General features: G+C 40.3%; 1 protein-coding gene across 1 annotated transcript in view; it reads left to right on the forward strand.

Annotated features, from left to right (window-relative positions):
• Positions 1-3,758: 3,758 nt before the first annotated feature.
• The window catches only part of LOC146002919 (putative monocarboxylate transporter 5), a 40,783-nt gene continuing 24,601 nt past the window's right edge, over positions 3,759-19,940 (forward strand). The window contains exon 1 of the mRNA XM_083141068.1: positions 3,759-3,779. The gene's annotated coding sequence lies outside the window, so the exon portion shown is untranslated. The remainder of the gene's footprint in view (positions 3,780-19,940) is intronic.

Here is a 19,940-nt window from a genome sequence, read left to right on the forward strand (position 1 = left end):
AAATCCCTTCTGCCGCGCTATCCCCAACAATTTGCCGAGCACGCCCTGGTGATACCTTTGAAAGCAGCTGAAGTTTTGCTTCAGTGCGAGGAAGAACAAGCAGGCGGAAAATAAACCGTTTATCAACAATGAAAAGAAAAAAAAACACCTCACATTAAGCTTTAGGCAATTATCGAAAACCTAACAGACCACTTGAAGAAACAAAAGAAGAAATATTCAAAACAACAATGCTGACGAAATTAAAAACGGCCACTGATCTTTATAGAGGCTGTCGCCAGTCCAGGAAAGTATGTATATCGGAGGCATCTCTTTCAGTGCTTGCCTGTGGCAATAATAACGGTCTTACTTCAGTACCTACCATTCGACGCTCAATATGACGACATGACATAATATGACACTCTAAGGGTTAATGTTTTCAGTGGAACGTAGGGGGTGCTGAAAGGGACGCGTATCTGGTTTCGAGCCAGCACCAGTTTTTCTGAGAAGCGCTGTTGTCACTTTTACCTGCAGTATTTAGACATCCAGCACAAACTGCAATGACGCTACTCTCCCAAGATCTCCACATTGTATAAAAAAAATTATAGCACAACACAGTAACACAACCTAGCAAAGATAACGGCAAAGTCACGTTATGAAATCACTAAAGAAACTGAGTTGGCAACATCTCATTTGCTCCACGTCGACTTGACAAGCACTGTCAGTTCCTAAAACGGACGCTATTCGTGGAAAAGGTTTGAGAGGGAGGATTTACTGGACTTCACATGGACTTGACATATGGTTGTCAGAGGAAAACTGATATTTCAAAACTTTCTTTGAAGTAAAGTGGTGTTCCAATGAGGACTGGAACTTTACCTTTTTGCGGACAATTTTCAATTCATATCTTTGGTATGCTTTGGCATCCAAACGTATAGAGAAATTTCGTGAGGCACAGAATCATGTTCAGTATATACCCAAGATATGTTATACATATGTATGTTAATACGTACCATGGAAGAAATATATTCTCCAACATGTTACAACACAGTTATATGGTAGGTTTCATACAGAAAAGAAAATTAATGGTTTCAGCACCTTTTGACACATTGCTGAAAAAAATAGCGTTTTCTACGATTCACGAAAGAACAGTTAATTACTCTTCCTCTTGCCATATTTTGCCGACCTTCGTGGCGGAGTGGTTAGAACATCGCGCTACAAGAGAAGTGGTCCCGGGTTCGAATCCCGGCCTGGGCATGGGTGTTCTTTGTGAGTGTCCCAGCATCAGTGTCATCATATCATCACTCATCCTTATCTTCGTGATTAGCCAAAAGTAGCAGTAGAAGAAAAATAAGCCCAATCAATCATTGATTGATTTATTGATTTGGTGTTTTAAGTCCACTTTATGCACAGTAAGGCTAATCGGGACAGGATATAAAGTTTAAAGTGAGGTCAGAACCACTTTGTGCCTCCTTCGGGTATCGAACCCGGACCCCTTGATTACAGGCGACCCCTTCGCCATTGGGGAGCCCCCCAATCAATCAATCTTGCCGTATTTTTTAGATGCGATCTATCCATTGTATGAGTGGCACATAAAATGAGACAATATAATTTTTTTCTCCGTTTTTCCTAGGCTCAACTTTCATTCAAAAGTGTTTTTTTACCCTTGAATCCTCCCTTTAAAACTCCATGGTGTGGTTACGTTCTCAACCTTCAAAGTCAACCACTAAAATATTGGTCACCCTGTGTAATTTAAAACCTGATATGAAGACTTTGTATCGTTATGAAAAAAATATTCACACGGGTAAGTGTTTGAGCTTGTGGGGGGGACTGGGTCGTTTGAGGGGAGGGGGTGAGGTGGAAAGTATAGAATGAGAACTGCTTCACAGAGAGTCCCTCACCATGTATTTAAAATCACACTTGATGTGCAGGGAAGCGTAGATCATTAATAACTTCTGCTCTGCCGTACAAAACATCAATCACTGCGATTGTCTTTTGTTCCTTTGGGAGACGTTCCTTGTTCCGTTGTCATCACGTGGACAGCCAGGGGCGGGGCGTCGCGCGAACGAAAAAGGGGTGGGATGTGTGATATTTCCCAGTTTCATCTCTAAAATTACATTCCAGTTTTCCCGAGGATTTCAGATAATGTATTTTCCACAATCCATTTTTTTCTCAAATCTTGCTTGATTGTTCATTCCGTTAATAAGAAATTGGCCTATATACAGAAGGGATAGATTTTTTACAGTAAAAATTGGAGCTCCACTCACTGCACTAATGGCAAAAGGCTCCATACGTGCTATTCGTACGCACTGTTTCGAATTACCAGAGAGTCGAGAAAGGAAAAGAGAGTAAACAAAATATACTAACGGAGTGAAGCTTATGCGAAATGAAATGTAATATGTAAACTGTAAACGCTTTTAATTTTTTCTTTATTTAAAATTCAATAATTTTTATAGGCAAATATAGAAAACATTTTGTGTAGAATAATACAGGGTGACACAGAAAAACGGGAACTTTTGAAAAGCATAGCTGGCAACACTGCGTAGTTGTCAGCACTGCATAACTGTATCTTGAGCAACAGACAACCTTGCCATTTAGTAATCATGGATCAGTGGAACGGTCAACATCGTGCTTTCGCCATAAAGTTTGCAAGTTGCGCAGAGGGAGTTCACACGTTTTTCAGTGTAGGGCGTCATGGTAGTGTTCCCTCGAAACACACGATAAAAAACGTGGATAAAAAACTTTGAAGAGAAGGAATCAGCTATGAAAAAGAAACCAACAGGACGACAGCGAAATGAAGAACAGAGCACAGTGACTGTCAATTCGGAGCGGTTGAGATGCTGAAAACTTTTGCTGCACCTGCATTTAACAGGTTCCCACAACTTCACGAAGCCTAGTTTCAACAGGATGGTGCGACAGCGAACACTGCAAGGCAGTCCATGACAACTGTGCGAGAATTGTTTGGTAATCGTGTTATCTCTCTATTTGGTGACATTCCCTGGCCACCAAGATCCCCGCGTTTGTCCGTATATGATTTCTTTTGTGGGGCCACCTTAAGAATCAGGTGTACACGTCTCGGCCAAGAACAAGGGTTGAATTGAAGCAACGAATTAAAGACGAAACACCTGACATGTTGCAGTGATCAATGAGGGACCTCAATGGCAGATTGCAAGAATGCAGAGCTAGCAAAGGGCTCCATCTCAAGGACGTAATTTTCAAAAAGTTATACTGTGGATTACTGTATCTTAAATGGCAAGTTGTAACAGTTCAATTTCTGTCAATATATGTTTTTTTATCTGATTTCTCTGGTGTCTCGTGGGTTTTCAAAAGTTCCCGTTTTTCTGTGTCACCCTGTATATTGGGTCTGTGCATAAGTTCGTAGCGTTTTGTTACGGATTGGCAACACTGCGTTGCCAAGAGTTCGATGTCCGTTATTCCATTGTTATTGCTTAGTTTGTAGTTTTGTGTTCGTGAAAACACAGTGTATTCTAATTCTGAGCAAATTTTGTATATTTTGGGGACGATACAAGATGGAGTGTCAAGTGGACAAAGTTGAACATTTCCGGCACATTCTGATCTTCGTGTTGAACCGAGTTTAACCGAGGATCAAGTGCAGCAGTAGGAAGTCTTTCCTAATGAAGCTGCTCTTGAAACGGCTACCTGATTTCTTCAACTCAAAAACAATTTGTGCTATGTACGGGGCTAATGACACTGAAAACACAGCAGTTCTACAGGCGAGCCATTGAACTCCTCTGCAAGGTTCGCAGATGGTCATTGACAATGGAGGCGACTACATTACTGACTGAGTGAGTGTTGTTGTGACTGTGTATTGTTAGTAGGGATGTGCCGAAGCCGATTACAGATGTATGAAAATCGGCCGAAATTGACATATCGGCATCGGTATCGGAATCGGCAAAAATCCGATATTTAAACCGGTACAGATTATACTAGAGTTTTTACCTTCTAATAAGTTTTATATTCTAGTTTTGTAAGATTTATTGAAAATTTGGTTATGATTCGTCATTATTGTAGAGTTTTTGTAATACAATTATTGCAAACTCTCATTCAGAGAATCAACCTAACTATAAATCGGAAATAAAACAGTACATTGCTGAACCAGAATCTGCTGTTGTATTGGAAATTCAAAAATGAATATTCAAACCTGAAGCAAGTGCTGTGAAAATACTTGAGGATACCTGCTGCATCAGTATTCAGTGATTGAGTGTTCAGTGTTGCTGAACAGATTTGCGATGAGATAAGAAGTAGGTTACTTCCTGAAGTGCTTCCAAATCTCGTATTTCTGAAGTTGAATCTGGCAGAACAGGAATTCATTTTGCATTTCAAAGAACTGCTTGTGTACTAATGTTAAATCTCTAGGTTCACATAACCTTTTGCAGATGAAAATGTACATTCGCATCTCTTGAGAATATATATGTATATACATATGATATGCAATAGAAATGTACATAGCAAATTTATTTTTGTCATGCAGAAAATAACATCCCATTTCTGTTTAATAATCTTATGTATCGGAATCGGTTAAATATCGGCATCGGTATCGGTTCCAAAAATTATCGGTGAGTACATCGGCATCGGTAAATGTTCAGCTTCGTCACATCCCTAATTGTTAGACTACAATAACAATGTTTCATCTTACCACCTGTGTACTTGTGTTAATTAATTATTGTATTCCTGTTAATGTATGTTCTAAAACGATACGAACTTATGCAACGACCCAATACAATTAAAAGAAAAATAGATTTAAACAAAAAGAACCGGATTTAAATTTTACAAAATCATCAAAAATGATTTTTTAAAATAAAAATCATGATTTTTATCTACCCTGATTACCAAACATCTCTTTTATTCATTATATTTCCCGAGATTTTCAAAACCTCATATCAACTGTTGATTCATACACGCAAGGCCCAATGGAGACATAATGTAGTTTGAGGGGTGTAAGGGGTGACCCTTTCTCAAGACACCCAAATGTCAACACCCTTCCACTTAGTACACACTGGACTGCATTTTGCAGACAAACGAGGCTCTGGCGTCTGGAATCTCAGCCAGTATAATCCTCTGCGAGATTCGTGTTGTGTCGTACCTATATGTTTGTGATCGTCCCTTCATCACCATTCATCATCATCCTTTTAATTAGCCAAAAGTGGCAGAAGAGCGAAGTAACATCAAACAGATGTAAGGAATTTTGACAGGCTCTTCTGCCTCTCCCCGCCCGGCCAGCTTTATCTTCCTTCATGTATGATAGATTTTCCCAGATATATATTTATTTATTTATTAAACAAATGATGCCACAGAACATTGTTCCATTTAGGTATACATACATTTTGTGCATTACATAAATTGTTTTACTAATTACTATACAGACGAATCCCTCACTCTTTTCTCCAATGAGCCAGAAAGGCTCTTTTGAATGATTGAAGTGACAGACTGCTCGGATAATTTGCTACCACTTCATTATAATTTTCCACATCGGAGATATTTTTGCATAGTTGGTTCTAGATTTTGGCACATGAAACAACAAGGGTTTCGGTCTGGTTCTCATTTGAGGTATACGATATTGTAATGCATGTACTAACCCCATAGAGTCTATTTTTTGTTATTTGCAGTTTTATATACCGTGCTCATCAAATTTAATTAAACCTTTTTTCAATTTTTTCGATATAAACTGCGATACAAACTCAACGTACGGAGTGAATTTAGTGTACACTTTGTCTTCTTTGTACTTTATGTACCTCAAGAATTTGGAATGAATCTATCTCTATTTCCCTCATATGTTTCTTGTCCAAAGGCTATCATATTACCGATGCATATTCTACGAGGGAGCGTACTATATAGGGCGACATACAAAGTTATTAATATTGATGTACTTTCCAGATCTTACCCACATCTTTTAATGAATCCTAATTTCTTATACGCTTGATTAACGATATGATGGATATGCTCTTTAAAACATAGTATAACGGTCAAATATTGAGTAACAGGTAATTGATCTTATTGCCCGTTATTAAGAATTAATTACAATTGGTAAAATTAAAATCCGTCGCGAATAAAGGTGTCTAGCGACTGCTTTAGCCAACGCTAGCTTGCTCAACCACAGTTTTTCGCCCGAATCCGGATTTACATGCATTCATATGGAGAATAGCAGGAAAAGAGCAACTTCTAAATCAACGGACCGAATTGGCTGAGATTTTAACCAGCGGAAGACCACATCATGAAAGTACAGATTCCAGAATTTCAGCCTAATCAGAACAGAACTACGGGAGTTATAAATTATTAAAAATCCATCGCTGGATACAATGGAAGACGATACCCTGTTGAGATAGCCCTCGCTGGACGTGCCCAACACAAGACAACTTGGACTAATCTCTGCACGAGGGGCTGCTAGCAGAGGTCAAGGACCGGCCAGAGCTTCGACCAGGATAGGAGGACAACGGTCAAAGCACCGAAAACAATAAATAGGCACATAAACACAGAGGCTAGAGCGTCACCACGTTCAAATCTTGCATAAAAGGGATTTTTGAGGATAGCGAGAACACAGTTTGCCTAGAATCGACACCGGAGTGTGAGCTACGCGCGACCTAGCTCCGAGTCGCGATCAGACCCGTGGTCTGGATTTGTCTTTTGACTCGAGTGAATGTTTAGAGCCATGGAGTAGAGCAGAGTAGACCCAGGGGGTCGTTTCCCCCTCGCCGTCAACGCATCCGTACACATACGTGTGGTTATGTGAGAATAACGCCAGACACGTCCATCTGTGTCAATCGTCCGAAACAACGTCCTAAGTTAGTAGAAGTTAATAATCATTGATAACAAAGTTAATACCGAAGTGCATAACAGTCAATACTAAAGTTAATAACATTTAATATCCATGTGTGTCCATGTGAAACCGCGAATGGCTCATTACGTATGTTCGTCTCATCGCCTAAGCCACGTATCTACGTACAAGTGACAGCGAAGGACTGACCTATTACTGCGCTAGTTGTCGTATGGAGTCGACAGTGTACGAGTACCGTCATGGACTTGTTAGCGAAGTGAACGAGTGAAGCCAGGATCCGATGATGCCATATGGAACTGCCGAGTGATCCACTTTCGCCAACCAGGATAACCGCGAAGTACAACGCCGGAGTGTGGACGCCTTCCAAAACTGTAGGACCACTTTCACCCTACCCAGATCAGAGGGAATGCAACAAAGGTAAGATCCAACCGTGTGCGTGTGTGAGAGAGATGACGCCAATCTACGCGAATGCACAGCACATCCACAATCGAGCTTCGACCTAATGAGAGGACATTAATGTCGAAAGAGAACAATGGGTTCAGCATCCCAAGATGTGTGACTTAACACGTGGAGATGGTTGAGAACTCGTAGACAGGAGTACTTCAGCTGGTAGAGATGAGATTGCCAGGTGCAGAAATCCACCGAAGACTTGCATCACAATATTGGGGAAGTGCTCACAACGACAGAGTGTGTTCGAATTATTGAAAAGTTCAACAAGTGTTAAGCACGAAGGAGCAGCAGAATGACCATTCACATCCAGTACTGACGACTACATTCAGCAAGTCCATGCCATGATTCTGATCCACTATCGATGAGGTGGCAAGTCATCTGCACATTGTCCTCTATATTGTGATGCAAGTCTTCGGTAGAGTTTGGTCCGTGATACACCTTCAGACCAAAAAAGAGAGATTACTGACCACTGTTCTTCTTTGGTATAAATGAAGGTTGGTGCGGCCATTTTTACCCTGTAAACACTACAAGAAAATAAAAAATAACTGTGAAGCTCAAAAATACGCTAAATCAATGACATTTTCACACTCTATTGACATGCCCGCACAGAAAGTAGAGTGGCCAACCTAAAGAAAATTACGGAAAGAGTGCATATAAACATTGACTTTCCCTCGTATGTAGCATGATATCACCAGGCTTCCATTCTTTGGCATTTTGGATTTGAGTTTGCCTAACATTGAGGAACATTCCTACAAAAAGCATTTTCTGTAGTATTTAATACCGGGTTGGAGCAAAGTTTTAGCTAATTCCATCCTACTCTAGGACAAGTATGCACGAATGTAATTTACAAACCTCAACATTCTGTTTCAATAAATATTAAAATTATCAGTGATGATATAGAAGTATCCTGGCATTACAGCTTTGCTCGGATATTTAGAATTGCTCTATTGATACATTAAATTTCTCATATGTTAAAGGTATTAAAAAGATGTAAATGTATTTAATAATGCACAAAAATATTAACATAAGAGTAAGTATTCGTCTTTTATATTAAATTCTTAGTTATTGCCATCTACCGAGAGAAATAGAACTATACCTCACTTTATGCAATACATGCGTTTAAAGGTGCAGAGTTGTTCAAGAAGCAATGTATTTCGCAGACAAGTGCGCGTGGTAGAATCAATTTCCAAATGACACTCTCTTCGACACTGCATCAGCTTATTTTCCCTGGCGCGAGGGGAGAGGGAAAAAATACGACGCCATTGAGCGAAACGAGAGTTGAGAAGGGAAGACTCGCTCCCAGGGATCGAGTGTGCGAGGTACCTTGCACGGCTATTAGCCAGCCTTACAGAAGAAATGCATCAGCCGCCCCGCAAGTATAAGACGGAGGAAGGGTTGTTTTATGGACTCTCAGGTCTGCTATGGCGCTGGTCTGCTCTGAAAGGGTGCTTATGGGGCGCAGAATAGTTCAGGGGAAAGGGGGCGGGGTTCTGTTGGTTTAGGGAACGAGTGGAAGTTGTGAGAACGATCGAACGCAAATATGAGCTGCGAGTGGCTATCAAATTCTAGTTACGGGAATAAAAGCCTGTTTTTATTCTTAATTATTTCTGCGGACAGATGGCGTACGTGTCGTTTCTGAATATGATTAAGGGGAGCTGTAGGCACAATGGTCTAGCTCTCATATGGGGTAGTTTGTTTATATTCTGTCTCCGTTATCTCTGGAGCAAGTGAACGGAAAGAAGTCTCTGTGCAAGTAATAACGCGACACGTGAAAACTTGATAGGGAATGGGATTGCGTGGAGGCGGGAAAACGACTGCTTGCTTCCCAGCAGCGTGTACTTCTTCGCTCTGCCCACTCGATTCCCCCCTTCTCTGCCGCTATGCGCGACCTTGATCCAGAGTTAGCCGGGACAGAGTATAGTATTATATCAGAAGCTTATTTTACACGATTCACGTTGAATTTTTGCATGCTCTTCGGTCATCCACTTTTTCATCATAAATTTAAAGGCACGTAAGTCACACCTTCTTGCTGCATTCAGTTGGCATCAAGCGCTATGAAAACTAAATATGAATAGCCATTATGAAAATAATACCCGTGATGTTGCTGGCATATTCTGTTACTTTAGACGAAAGATCATGGAATCCTATTCCAACTTTTTATCGCCGACCTCCGTGGCAGAGTGGTTATCACAGCGTTAGGGGTCCCGGGTTTTCATCCCGGCCTAGACATGAGTGTTCTTGTGAGTGCTTCTTCATCAATTTCATTACATCATCACTCATTCTCATCTTCGCGAGTAGCCTAAAGTGGCAAAGAGGCGAAGTAAAATAAACCAAATCAATCAATCTATCTTTATTCCAATTCTTAATCTCTTTTTACAGTCCATCTCCTTATATTCTTCTTCATGGCGCTTAACAGTGCAGATCAGCGATGATAAGTAACACATTGCTAACAAAATTAACAATCCGATAAGTAAACTGGTAAGCTTCAGGTGGCTTTTAGGGGTATTGTCGTTTTCCAAAGAGTGCTTTGTAAAAGAACTTTGACATTCGGAGTTGGATCCACAAATGAGCAATCACCGAATTGATTTACCGGGTTTTTCATAAATAATTGAGGAGTTACAAAAATTTATTGCAAGTAAAGTATTGAACTTACGTTAACGAAACCAGTCCAGAATGATCGAGGAACGCAAACAGTTTCTGCGTGTATGTTTTGTTAAGCTGAGAGTTCATTTCCCTGCCGCTAGGTGACACCTACATCACTCACAGTGTTTTGTGCAATATTTCTGTCTCCAAGATCACCGGACCTTACACTGTGTGACTTCTTTTTGTGGGGTTTCATCAAAGGCAGGATATTCGTTTCACTATTTGAGTTCCTCGTTCGTTCTGGACTGGTTTCATTAACGTACGTTCAATAGTTTACTTGCAATAAATTTTTGTAACCCCTCAAGTATTTATGAAACACCCGGTAGAATGTATTTGTGTCTGTCTCGATGAAATAGAGGTTATAGAGTGGCTGGATCGGTTTCCCAGTTGGAGCAAGTTGAATGCGAAGTTCTGTCTATTAGTTGAGCGGAACTGCTATTGGCGGAGAAGGAATCGCGTCATCTGAGCACGCAGTTGCAAGTTATAAATTACCCCTCTCATCAGACGAAATAGTTAGGCAAGACTTTGCATTCAATTTACCTCAATAAAAGACGATCGATTTCATCCCCTCTGCTTCTCTATACACACAGCCACATTGGTCTGTCTTTATTTTTATTTTTATACAGAGAGCCTACACGCGACACGCAACAGAGTCAAAGGAAGTTCGATCCGCGCGATTTCCGTTCCGTTCCTAATTCCATTGGCGAAGATTGGCTTTGCGACGCGACGCGATGCGATGCTGAATAATGCACAAGAGATCAGCAGACCCATATCTGTTATCTGGAAGTAGACACGGAGCGATATTGACAAGTAAGCAAGCAGCTTCTTCAAAACCAATTTCATCCGGAGAGGACTCTGGTGGCGGAGGGAGGAACTAGAGAGAGAAGGGTGAAATAGGGATAGTAATTGAATATTGCTGTGAGGCGGCCCCTATGGCTGGCGACCATGACATGTGATGGTCATAATCAAATTCATTTGCATGGAAATCGCTCGGACGGAAACAGCAAGAGGTAAATTGCATCCGATAGGTTGTGTTTTCTTCTGGAAAGAAGGAGAGGAAAAGAGAGGGATTTCGTGGAAGAGCCAGACTGGAAGAATGAACGGGACTCGGGTGTTCGTAGGCAGTGTTGCAAACTAACGAATAAAGTGGTCAAATAATTGGGTTAAAGATAGCCAGCGCAAATACATGTTGTTGTTTTTTAAATAAATAAAGTTGATTGCTGCTGACGGGAATTGGTATTATTAAAGAGAATGGAACCTGGGACACAAAACCATAGCCAACATCAACAAGGCAATTTCTGGTGGGAAAATTTTACGAAAGCAGTGAGCAAAAGCGTTATTACACATTCATAGGGGACAGTGGCGGCGATTAGAGGGGCGTGGGGAACAGGTGCCACCCCCACTTTTGTCGCCACACTATGACCACTTAATGATAAGCCTTGTCAACTAATAGAAAGTAAACTGTCCTTGCCGCCCCCCCCTCCCCCAGTTTTGGCACCCAATCGCCGCTACTGATAGGGGATATTTCCAGAGTCAAAGTTCATTGGTTTTCTAAGTTCTCACTGCATACTGCGAACTTAGAAAAAACAACAACTTTGATTCTGGACAAGATTGATTGACTGGTTTTACTTTATTTCGCTTTTCTGTCACTTTTAGGCTAATCGCAAGGATGAGGATGGGTGATGATATGATGGAATTGATGAAGGGACACTCACCAAGAACGCACACGCCAAGCCAGATTCTTGACAAGAACGTATTCAATTTTGTTTGTATCAGGAACGGGATAAATTTTAATCGGTGAAATTTATCGACGGTTAGCAACACTGCGGATAAGAGTTAGTCGTTCCTAAGTCCAGTACCTGAGACTTCTTGCCTTGGGAACTGCTTTACATAAAGAGCCTCCGCGGAGTCGTTGGCTATGATAATCATAAGAGTCGTAATTAAGACACGTGCGCCCTCAAAGGGAGGGAATCCGAGATCCTTAAGCTTCCTTACATCTTCCTCCAGCAAGATAACTCACGGTCGCATTACTCCTATCTTGTTTACGACCGCTCCTTTCCTTGTTGGGTAGACTTCCCGCGATACGTCCACTTTGCGTGCAAAAGACTAGCGACAAGGATGAGGCGTTTAGCATTTTAGTTTGTGAGTTACCCCTCGCTGCTTTCTCCCGGCTTTACACGATATCTTCATGGCGGCATCGTAAATTTCACTTGTCGGGGAGCAGATGGCGGGTTTATATCCCAATTGTTTAAAAGTCGCTATTAAAGCGGCGGTAATGCCTTACTTGATTAAATATGTTTATAAAATGATCTTTTCTTTTCGTTGCGTTCTCAGGAAGGACAAGAAAGTGAAATGCGAGACTTGATGCGTTATGCAACCTTACAAACATGCTAACTTTATGAGTAACACTTGGTTTTCAAGATTTCAGAAGGTGAGCGCGTTAAGTGGTTCGCGGGTTCGAGTCCCGGACTGGGCATGGATGTTAATCGTAAATACAATACAATCATCATTCATCCAGAAGGTCGTGATTAACCAAAAAGTGTCAGAAATGCGACGTAAATTAACAGAAATACAAATACTAGATTTCACAAGATGGCGGTAATCTCACATTTTGCAAATATGCCTATTAATATCAATAAAGGCCTGCTAAAAACGTCCTAAAAATATTCGAGTTATAGGAAAGTTTCAGTTTGATTAAATTCTCGTGCAAAATTATGCTCTTAACTTGCGATCTCATAGTTTAACGTTTAAGATGTTGCAGAAAGTGCAGTTTTCACATAAGTTACGATTTTTAAATCTTTCCACAATGTCGTAGCACGTGGAATGGTTTAGTTGAATGTTCCATGGTGGAATCATTTATGCTGGATCCCCACAGGCGTGCAGTATATTTCAGATCGAAAATAAGGGTTCCAAGGTGCAGCTGGGTATCTTCATTGGTGCACAACGAGCAGTAACACAAAACTGTGGTGTAGTGCATTAAAACGAGAAGTGCTCAGCGGCCATATTAGTGGGCGCCTCCAGAAACACTCAACATTGTAGCAGCGTTGAGTTGCACATGCATTATGTTTTTTTCTGGATGCAAAGTTGCGAATGCACTTTCGTTATTTTACGTAGCATTTCTGTCTCTCTTGGTAAACCTTACGAAACAGAGTTGGGAACTATCATGTTTACAGTTGATAATAATTGACATTCATTTTGTGATCCATGTTATTCACACTACACCTGAAACTTGGCAGGAATACTAAGAAAGTTAAGAATCTAATATATTGATATTAATTTTCAACTATTTCTACGAAAACTGTTATGTGATTTCCTGCTTTCTGAGCAAGTGGGGAGTCTGAATTTTTGAGCGTCCATATTTTTCTGCAGAAGTTCTTATAAGCTTCCCAGCGGTTTTTGATTTACGTTTCTTCTCACTTCTTTCAAACTATTGCAAAATTATGTTCTCTAGCCACAAGAAGCAAACAATCTTCTGCAGAATTGTTGTTATTGTACTCGAGAATTGGTTCCTAGATGCCGGAATCCGTGGCTGATTGGTGTCGACCTCCGTGGCGGAGTGGTTAGCAGAGCGCGCTACAACGCCAGGGGTTCCGGATTCGAGTCCCGGGTAAGGCATGGGTATTTGTGTTTGTCCAGATACTGAGAAACAGTAACAATCGAAAAGTGTAAAAGTGAGAAAAAGTGTGAATGGTGAAAAAAAAGAGTGGTTATCACAGCGCTCTACAATGCCAGGGGTCCTGTGTTTGAACCCTGGCCTGGGCATGGATGTTCTTTGTGAATGTCCCTTCATCAAGTTCATCATATCGTCACTCATCCTCATCGTCGCGATTAGCCAAAAGAGGCAGAAAGTTGCTAAATAACAAAAATCAAAATCATATCAAATCAAGTACCAGGTTATGTTTTCCCCCCCATTATCTGGTGTTCTATATTTTTTGATAAGGAAATATGTGGACCAAACTGATAGTTACAGCCCCATCTAGAAGCCCATGAGAACGACATTGCATGCGACAGAATAAACTTAATATCGGAATACTCCACCATAAAAACTTCAGAATTCATTGCTATGGCATTAATATTCTTTGATTTCTGGCTTTCCGTTTTATGTCTTTTAACGTTAACCTGTGTCTTGTATGCACAGAAGGTTGCACAGGGACAAGCTGACACCAATCAGCGCTTTCTACATTTGGCGGGATTGTAAATTTCTAAATAGTCCTTCCAACACTACTCACCTTCCCTACATTAATACAGCGACGATAGACCGTGAACGTAATTTTTACCTTTTTCTCTTTTAAACTCGCAGTCGCTTGCCGAAACTTCGAACAAAGAACATCCGATTTTATGGTTAAAAATTACTCTTTTATCGAGTCTGTAATGCGTGCGAAACAAGCCGCGAGTCTGTGTGTGTCTTTCTCGCTGAGACGGGACAAATGAATTCAACGATGACAAAAGAAGCCAAAAGCAGGGTTGCCAATTGCCTAAAATAAAACCGTCTCTATCAAATATTTTTACTTCTCAGAGTTTCCACCAGAATTATTAAAATCGAAGTGCTTGCCGACTAGGATTTTTTTTGTATTTGTACACTCCAAAAATGAATGTAGCCTTTCTGTCGGTTTATTTACATGCATTAACGTCCACATTTACGCAGAGAATTGGAATGAGCGTTTCATGTGAAATTGAAGCTAAAAACGTGAATTTTAAAGTACATATACTTACACACTTACTCCGTAAGTACACATGCTTACATATTTTTCCATTTATTACACATATATGCTTGACGGAATGTATGGCTCAGAACAAACAGCATTGATATTGTTCACTTCTCTGAAAAGTGTCGAAGGATAAGTTGGGGCCGTAGTGAAGAAAAAGCTTCCTTCGTTTTTTGGAGAAAATCCCAAGGCGGATTTTTTTTTTTTATAAAATATTTATTGGTTGTGGACAAAATCCATGCACCAGTTAACAGTTTATCAATTGGTATTATATACATGTATGCACATAATATTTACTCACAATTATTCCTTTCATAATAAATAGTTACTAAATTTCATTACACTTTTACAGAATTATATTCGACTAATTAAGATATTTTGTAAGAATACAGATTACCGAGGAAGAAGCTGAAGTCAGTAAACAAGGCAGTGTCAGTGGCGCTTGATGTCCACTCCTGTACAATTCCTGTAAAAATGGTTCTCTGTAAGTTTCATAAAGTTTGCATTGAAATATAATGTGGTTCGGAGTTGCAGTATATTCATTGCACAAACAAACTGCTGAAGTCACTAAATTCTTCTTGTAAAGGTGAGCTGTGGCGATAGTGTGATTTAACCTGCAGCGCATTATAGTTGTGAGGGAACTCCGGGAGAGTTGAATCTGTTTAAACCAAAATTCCTTTGGAATTCTTTCTTGTATAGAATAGTACGCCTTACCGCATTGAGTACCAGTATTTGTCCACAAGCTTTGCCAGTCAGTAAATAGTATTTTTTTTGTGTGCGATTCCAAAACTACGGACGGAAACTTTATTGAAAGCGGCCGTTGGATTGTTTGATTCGCTGCATATTTTGCCAAAGTATCTGCTATATTATTCCCTTCTATTAAAGAATGTCCAGGTGTCCAAATAAAGTTGATATCATATCCCAATCTCGTTAATTTCTGTGTGAGCATTCTTATGTTAACAATGTACCATTCCGTATGACATGACTATGATGCAAACTGTAAAGAATTTAGCACAGAGGCTGAATCGGTTGCAATTATAACTGAATTAAACTTCTTCTCTTGTACATAAAACAATGCCTGTCGTATTGCGAAAGCTTCTGCAGTGTAAATGGACAGATACGATGGCAAAGGAAAAATTTTGAAGGTGGAATTCAATTTTAGCTATTAACACGGTGCTAAGAGGGAACAATGTATCTGACGTCTTGAAAACTGAGCGCACCAAAAGATTTGTGCAACTTCGAATATGCACCATTACTTGGTGGGAAGCAGAGGCGCAACCACGAATTTTTGTCTGGGAGGGAGGGGGGGGGGGGCAAGTACCAGGATAAACTTAATAATAATAATAATAATGTTACTTTAGATGCAAATTTTTGCAAACTGAAAACAATATTGATTTAATAGGACCATTCTCTTTTACAATTTTAAAATTTAGCTCCTTCGGCTCCCAGGACCAACTTCCCCCCCCCCCAAGTTACAGCTCTGTGTGTAAACGATACTGTAAGAAAGGCAGATATTGCGAGCGAGGCGAGGAAGAACATTTTACGAAATGTATTTTTATTTGTAAAAAAAAATAATAGAGGGGGCAATTATCCCTCTGTGCCCCCATTCAGGTGCCCTTGGCCATCTGCAAGGAAAAAATGCAAGAAATATGTGAAAACTAATTCAATTTTGAGTATCCTTTTGTCCTGCCATTCTTCTAGTCTTCCTTTTTTGCTTCAAAGTTTGCCCCCCTCCCCCCTAGAATTGATTTCTGTCCTAGGTTAGGGGGCAATGCCCCCATGTCCCCTTCTGTGGTTGCGCCACTGGTGGGAAGTGGAAAGATCATTTAGTGAACACAAAGCCCTGTTACTCGATAACAGAAGTTACATATTTGAAAATTTGAAATAAATTTGTTGTTCGTTACTGTGTATTGGAAAAGCATCAGGAATATGTAAAATTTTATGTTAACTATTGGATTTTTGTTGGTTTGCCTGACTTGAGCAATTAGTTAAGAAAAAAAAGAAACACTCAAAATGCTGACCAAGGCAGAATTTCTTGTGAAATAAACACACCATAAACGTGACTTTTCAACCTTATATCAAGGTAATCAGACCAAATTAAAAGAAAAATCCCTTGCAGGATATTGGACAAGGCTTAATAGTGTTATAAAAAATTGGTAACGCCATGTTTTTGATGATACATATTTGTTACTTTTTGAATAGTTTCAGTACATATTTTTTGAGTTTACATATATACATACATATATTTTACTCTACATAATTATCCGGCGCTAGCGACGACTAAACAATATGAAAATACTTGTTGGTCAGGGTGTATTGTGTAGCAATCATAAATGTTATAACTTGACAAGTTTAAAAACAAGACGCTGCAAATAGCTGTTTCGCAGCTCACCCCACATTTCCCTACTCCATTCTCCGCAGCGACGTTGGTTCGCAGTGTTACAACTCGGAGGGAGCGGAATGGTCTGAGGATTTTCAATGAAATTTGTATTCGCTTTTTCCTGGGCTGTATTCTGCATGTCGGCGTACAGAACTTCAGCTCACCTTTCGCCACCGACTCTTTTCCTTCTTTTAAAACTTGAACTCCCCGATGGCGCAGTGGTAGCGTCGTCGCCTTGTAACCAAGGGATCCCGGGTTCGATTCCCGGTGGAGGTACATGGTGGTTCGGATCCCACTTTATTTAAACTGTACGTCCAGTCCCGATTAGCCTTACTGTGCATAAAATGGACTTACAACAACAAATCAATCGAATACAATTCTTTTAAAACTTGAGAAACCATCCATTTAGATACTCCCGTTGCGGCGCTTGTGGACTCGACATTATACTTAAGTTTATGTAACTCCTTCTGATTTCGCAAATATGTTGCAACATTGTAAAGAATTTATCTGGCCTGTCCTCTAAGGGGCTTTCCAGAGCAGATTGTGGATTTCGTTGGACCTGGCATGATTGATTTTTGCATTTCAAAAATATGCAGCCAAGAGTAAAGAGCAAGAACATTTCAGTGCTTTAAAAAAGAACACAGGCAAGCGTCATATCAGATTGCCTTCTCATAGTGATTGTTGTACGATAAACAAAATAACCCCCACCCCACACGGCTTTAAAAAAAATCAGGCCACTGCTCGATGTCGCATTCAGAAAATGAAGTCATTCGCCCAGTAGTTTCTCTTCGTTATAAACGTTAACGCGCGTGCGTAATACTACAGTTTACGATCCGGGCATCGCATTTTCAAAGACCGGATTAAATCAAATGAACCACTGATAAACTGATATGAGCCGGCACCGACAATCTACACAGTAAAAATTGTTTGTCATATTTGTTTTAGCTTAATTTTGCTGAGTTTGCACCACTCGTAGTCTCAAGGCCAGACCAGTACGTAGAAGAGTAGTGGGATGAATGAGGTAATAGGAAGTGCTCTGCAGCGATCTGCGCATATCGGGACTTAACTTGTCAGGCTATGGTTCACGATCTTCAAATTATCCAATAAAACTAGATTTTTATCAGTAGATATTTTAGTAACGATTTCCTTGAATTGTGTACATTGGGTACTATGCGTTGCTATTTCATAAAATTTAGAATTTATTACATGCAAGGACATTTTTTGGCTGTTTTTATGTTTTTCTACTACTTCTCATATATTAATCGCGATAATGGCGATTTGATTACATTAACGAACAAGAAGTCTCCATCCCTAATGCTTTAATCAGGATTCAGACGTAGTGTAGCGCCTCGTAGCACTAATCATTTCTCCTCATTCTTTGTCAGCTAAGTCGAGGCAAATGTTTATTTCGTAATTGTATTTTGCTGATGAAATGTGAATGCAGACTGCTATGAAGCAATAAGTTTTCGGTTTTAAAGGGTGGCAACCCTAGATGAGGAGGAGGGGTGTAGGCAAGGTGGTAGGAGGTAAGAGCGAAGTACAAAAAAAAGTGCGGCGTGGAAAGTAGCGCGGTCTAATCTGACGTTTATCACATCACTCGTCACTGGATGTCGTTGTGTGCGCTGTGTGTGAACGTTGCGGTTTCGGCTCCTCGTAATGAACGGAAATTACATTGGTACTCTCCCGCACAAGTTGCCAGTAACACCCTCTCGTGTTGATCGCATTAACTACAACACAGGAAGTCCGTTTCAATCTCATTACACACTCGATGACGTCACTTAAGAGATTTTCCCTCCACCACTTTTCTGCCGCATTCTGGTTTGTCGTCTACATTTACCTCCCCCTTCCCTCTTCCACGCCATTCCCATGCAAAAGTGTGATACGAGTGAGTGCTCAGAACCGTTCTCTAGCATTGATGAATGTGAAATCTTCCAGGGTAAAAACGTAAGATCTTGCGTTTTCCATTTGCTCATGCCACGCAGAAGTTACAGAGTATTGTGGATAAAACTCGGGTCTGATGGCGGTCGGTGCAACATTCTCTATTTCTAACACCCCGTAAGATGTCAGGTTAATCGATTTAAAGAATTATAATTACTTAATATGATTGGTAAGGTTTGTTTCTGTATAGAATTTAAAAATTATGGTAGTTTTTTTTACACTGTGCTAACTCGACGAAAGAGGAAATAATATTAGTTTGCATGGCGAATTAGTAATCGCTCGGTGTAAGAACCCCATAAACAAACGAGCAGCAACAACAACTATAGCAACTTGCAGATATATGCACCAAACCCGACCTGCCTAACTTACTCACCTGTGCATCAAATAACAGAAATAACCATGTGAATCGGTTAGATAGGTTAGGTTTAGTGCTGTTAGCGTCTTTTATACAGCAATTATAGTAAATATGTAAATATTTCAAGCAGAATCCGAACTGACAACAAGCGTACAGTTGGCGCAGATGTAACGAAGTGGTGGGTATTTCCTTGCAGACGACAAAAACTTGGCCGCGAACATGGCTGCGGTGCGAATCCTGACGTCACATGATACCCACCTATTGTGATATTATAGCAGCCACTGCTGACAGTACGTCCCAATAAGCCTATCTGTGCATAAGCGGACTTAAATAAAAAAACGACAGTTTATCTCCAAGTTGCTAAAGCTGCCGAAAGCAGCTCGCCATTAACAAGGGAGTGATTATCAAGAATTCGGTAGGAGGTTCTAGTCAAAGTCTCATGCGAATATATTATATATACACCCAACGGCGAAAGAAACAGTAGACGAATTGTCCACCATCATTTTCATTCGGTCTGTATTACACAATGTGATTGCAATGAATTGAAATAATGACGTCAATAAGCAGAGAACAATGCCTGCTTGGAACAAACATAGTTTCATTCCTTAAATCAACACAGGATGTAGAAAAAAAAGTAATGAAAATAGTGGTGGCCAGTTTGCCTAACATTATCTTTGCCGTTGACTTACTAGATGCATAGGT

This window comes from Lepisma saccharinum, chromosome 1 (assembly GCF_977018435.1).
Source record: "Lepisma saccharinum chromosome 1, izLepSacc3.1, whole genome shotgun sequence".
Taxonomy (NCBI): Eukaryota; Metazoa; Arthropoda; class Insecta; order Zygentoma; family Lepismatidae; genus Lepisma; species Lepisma saccharinum.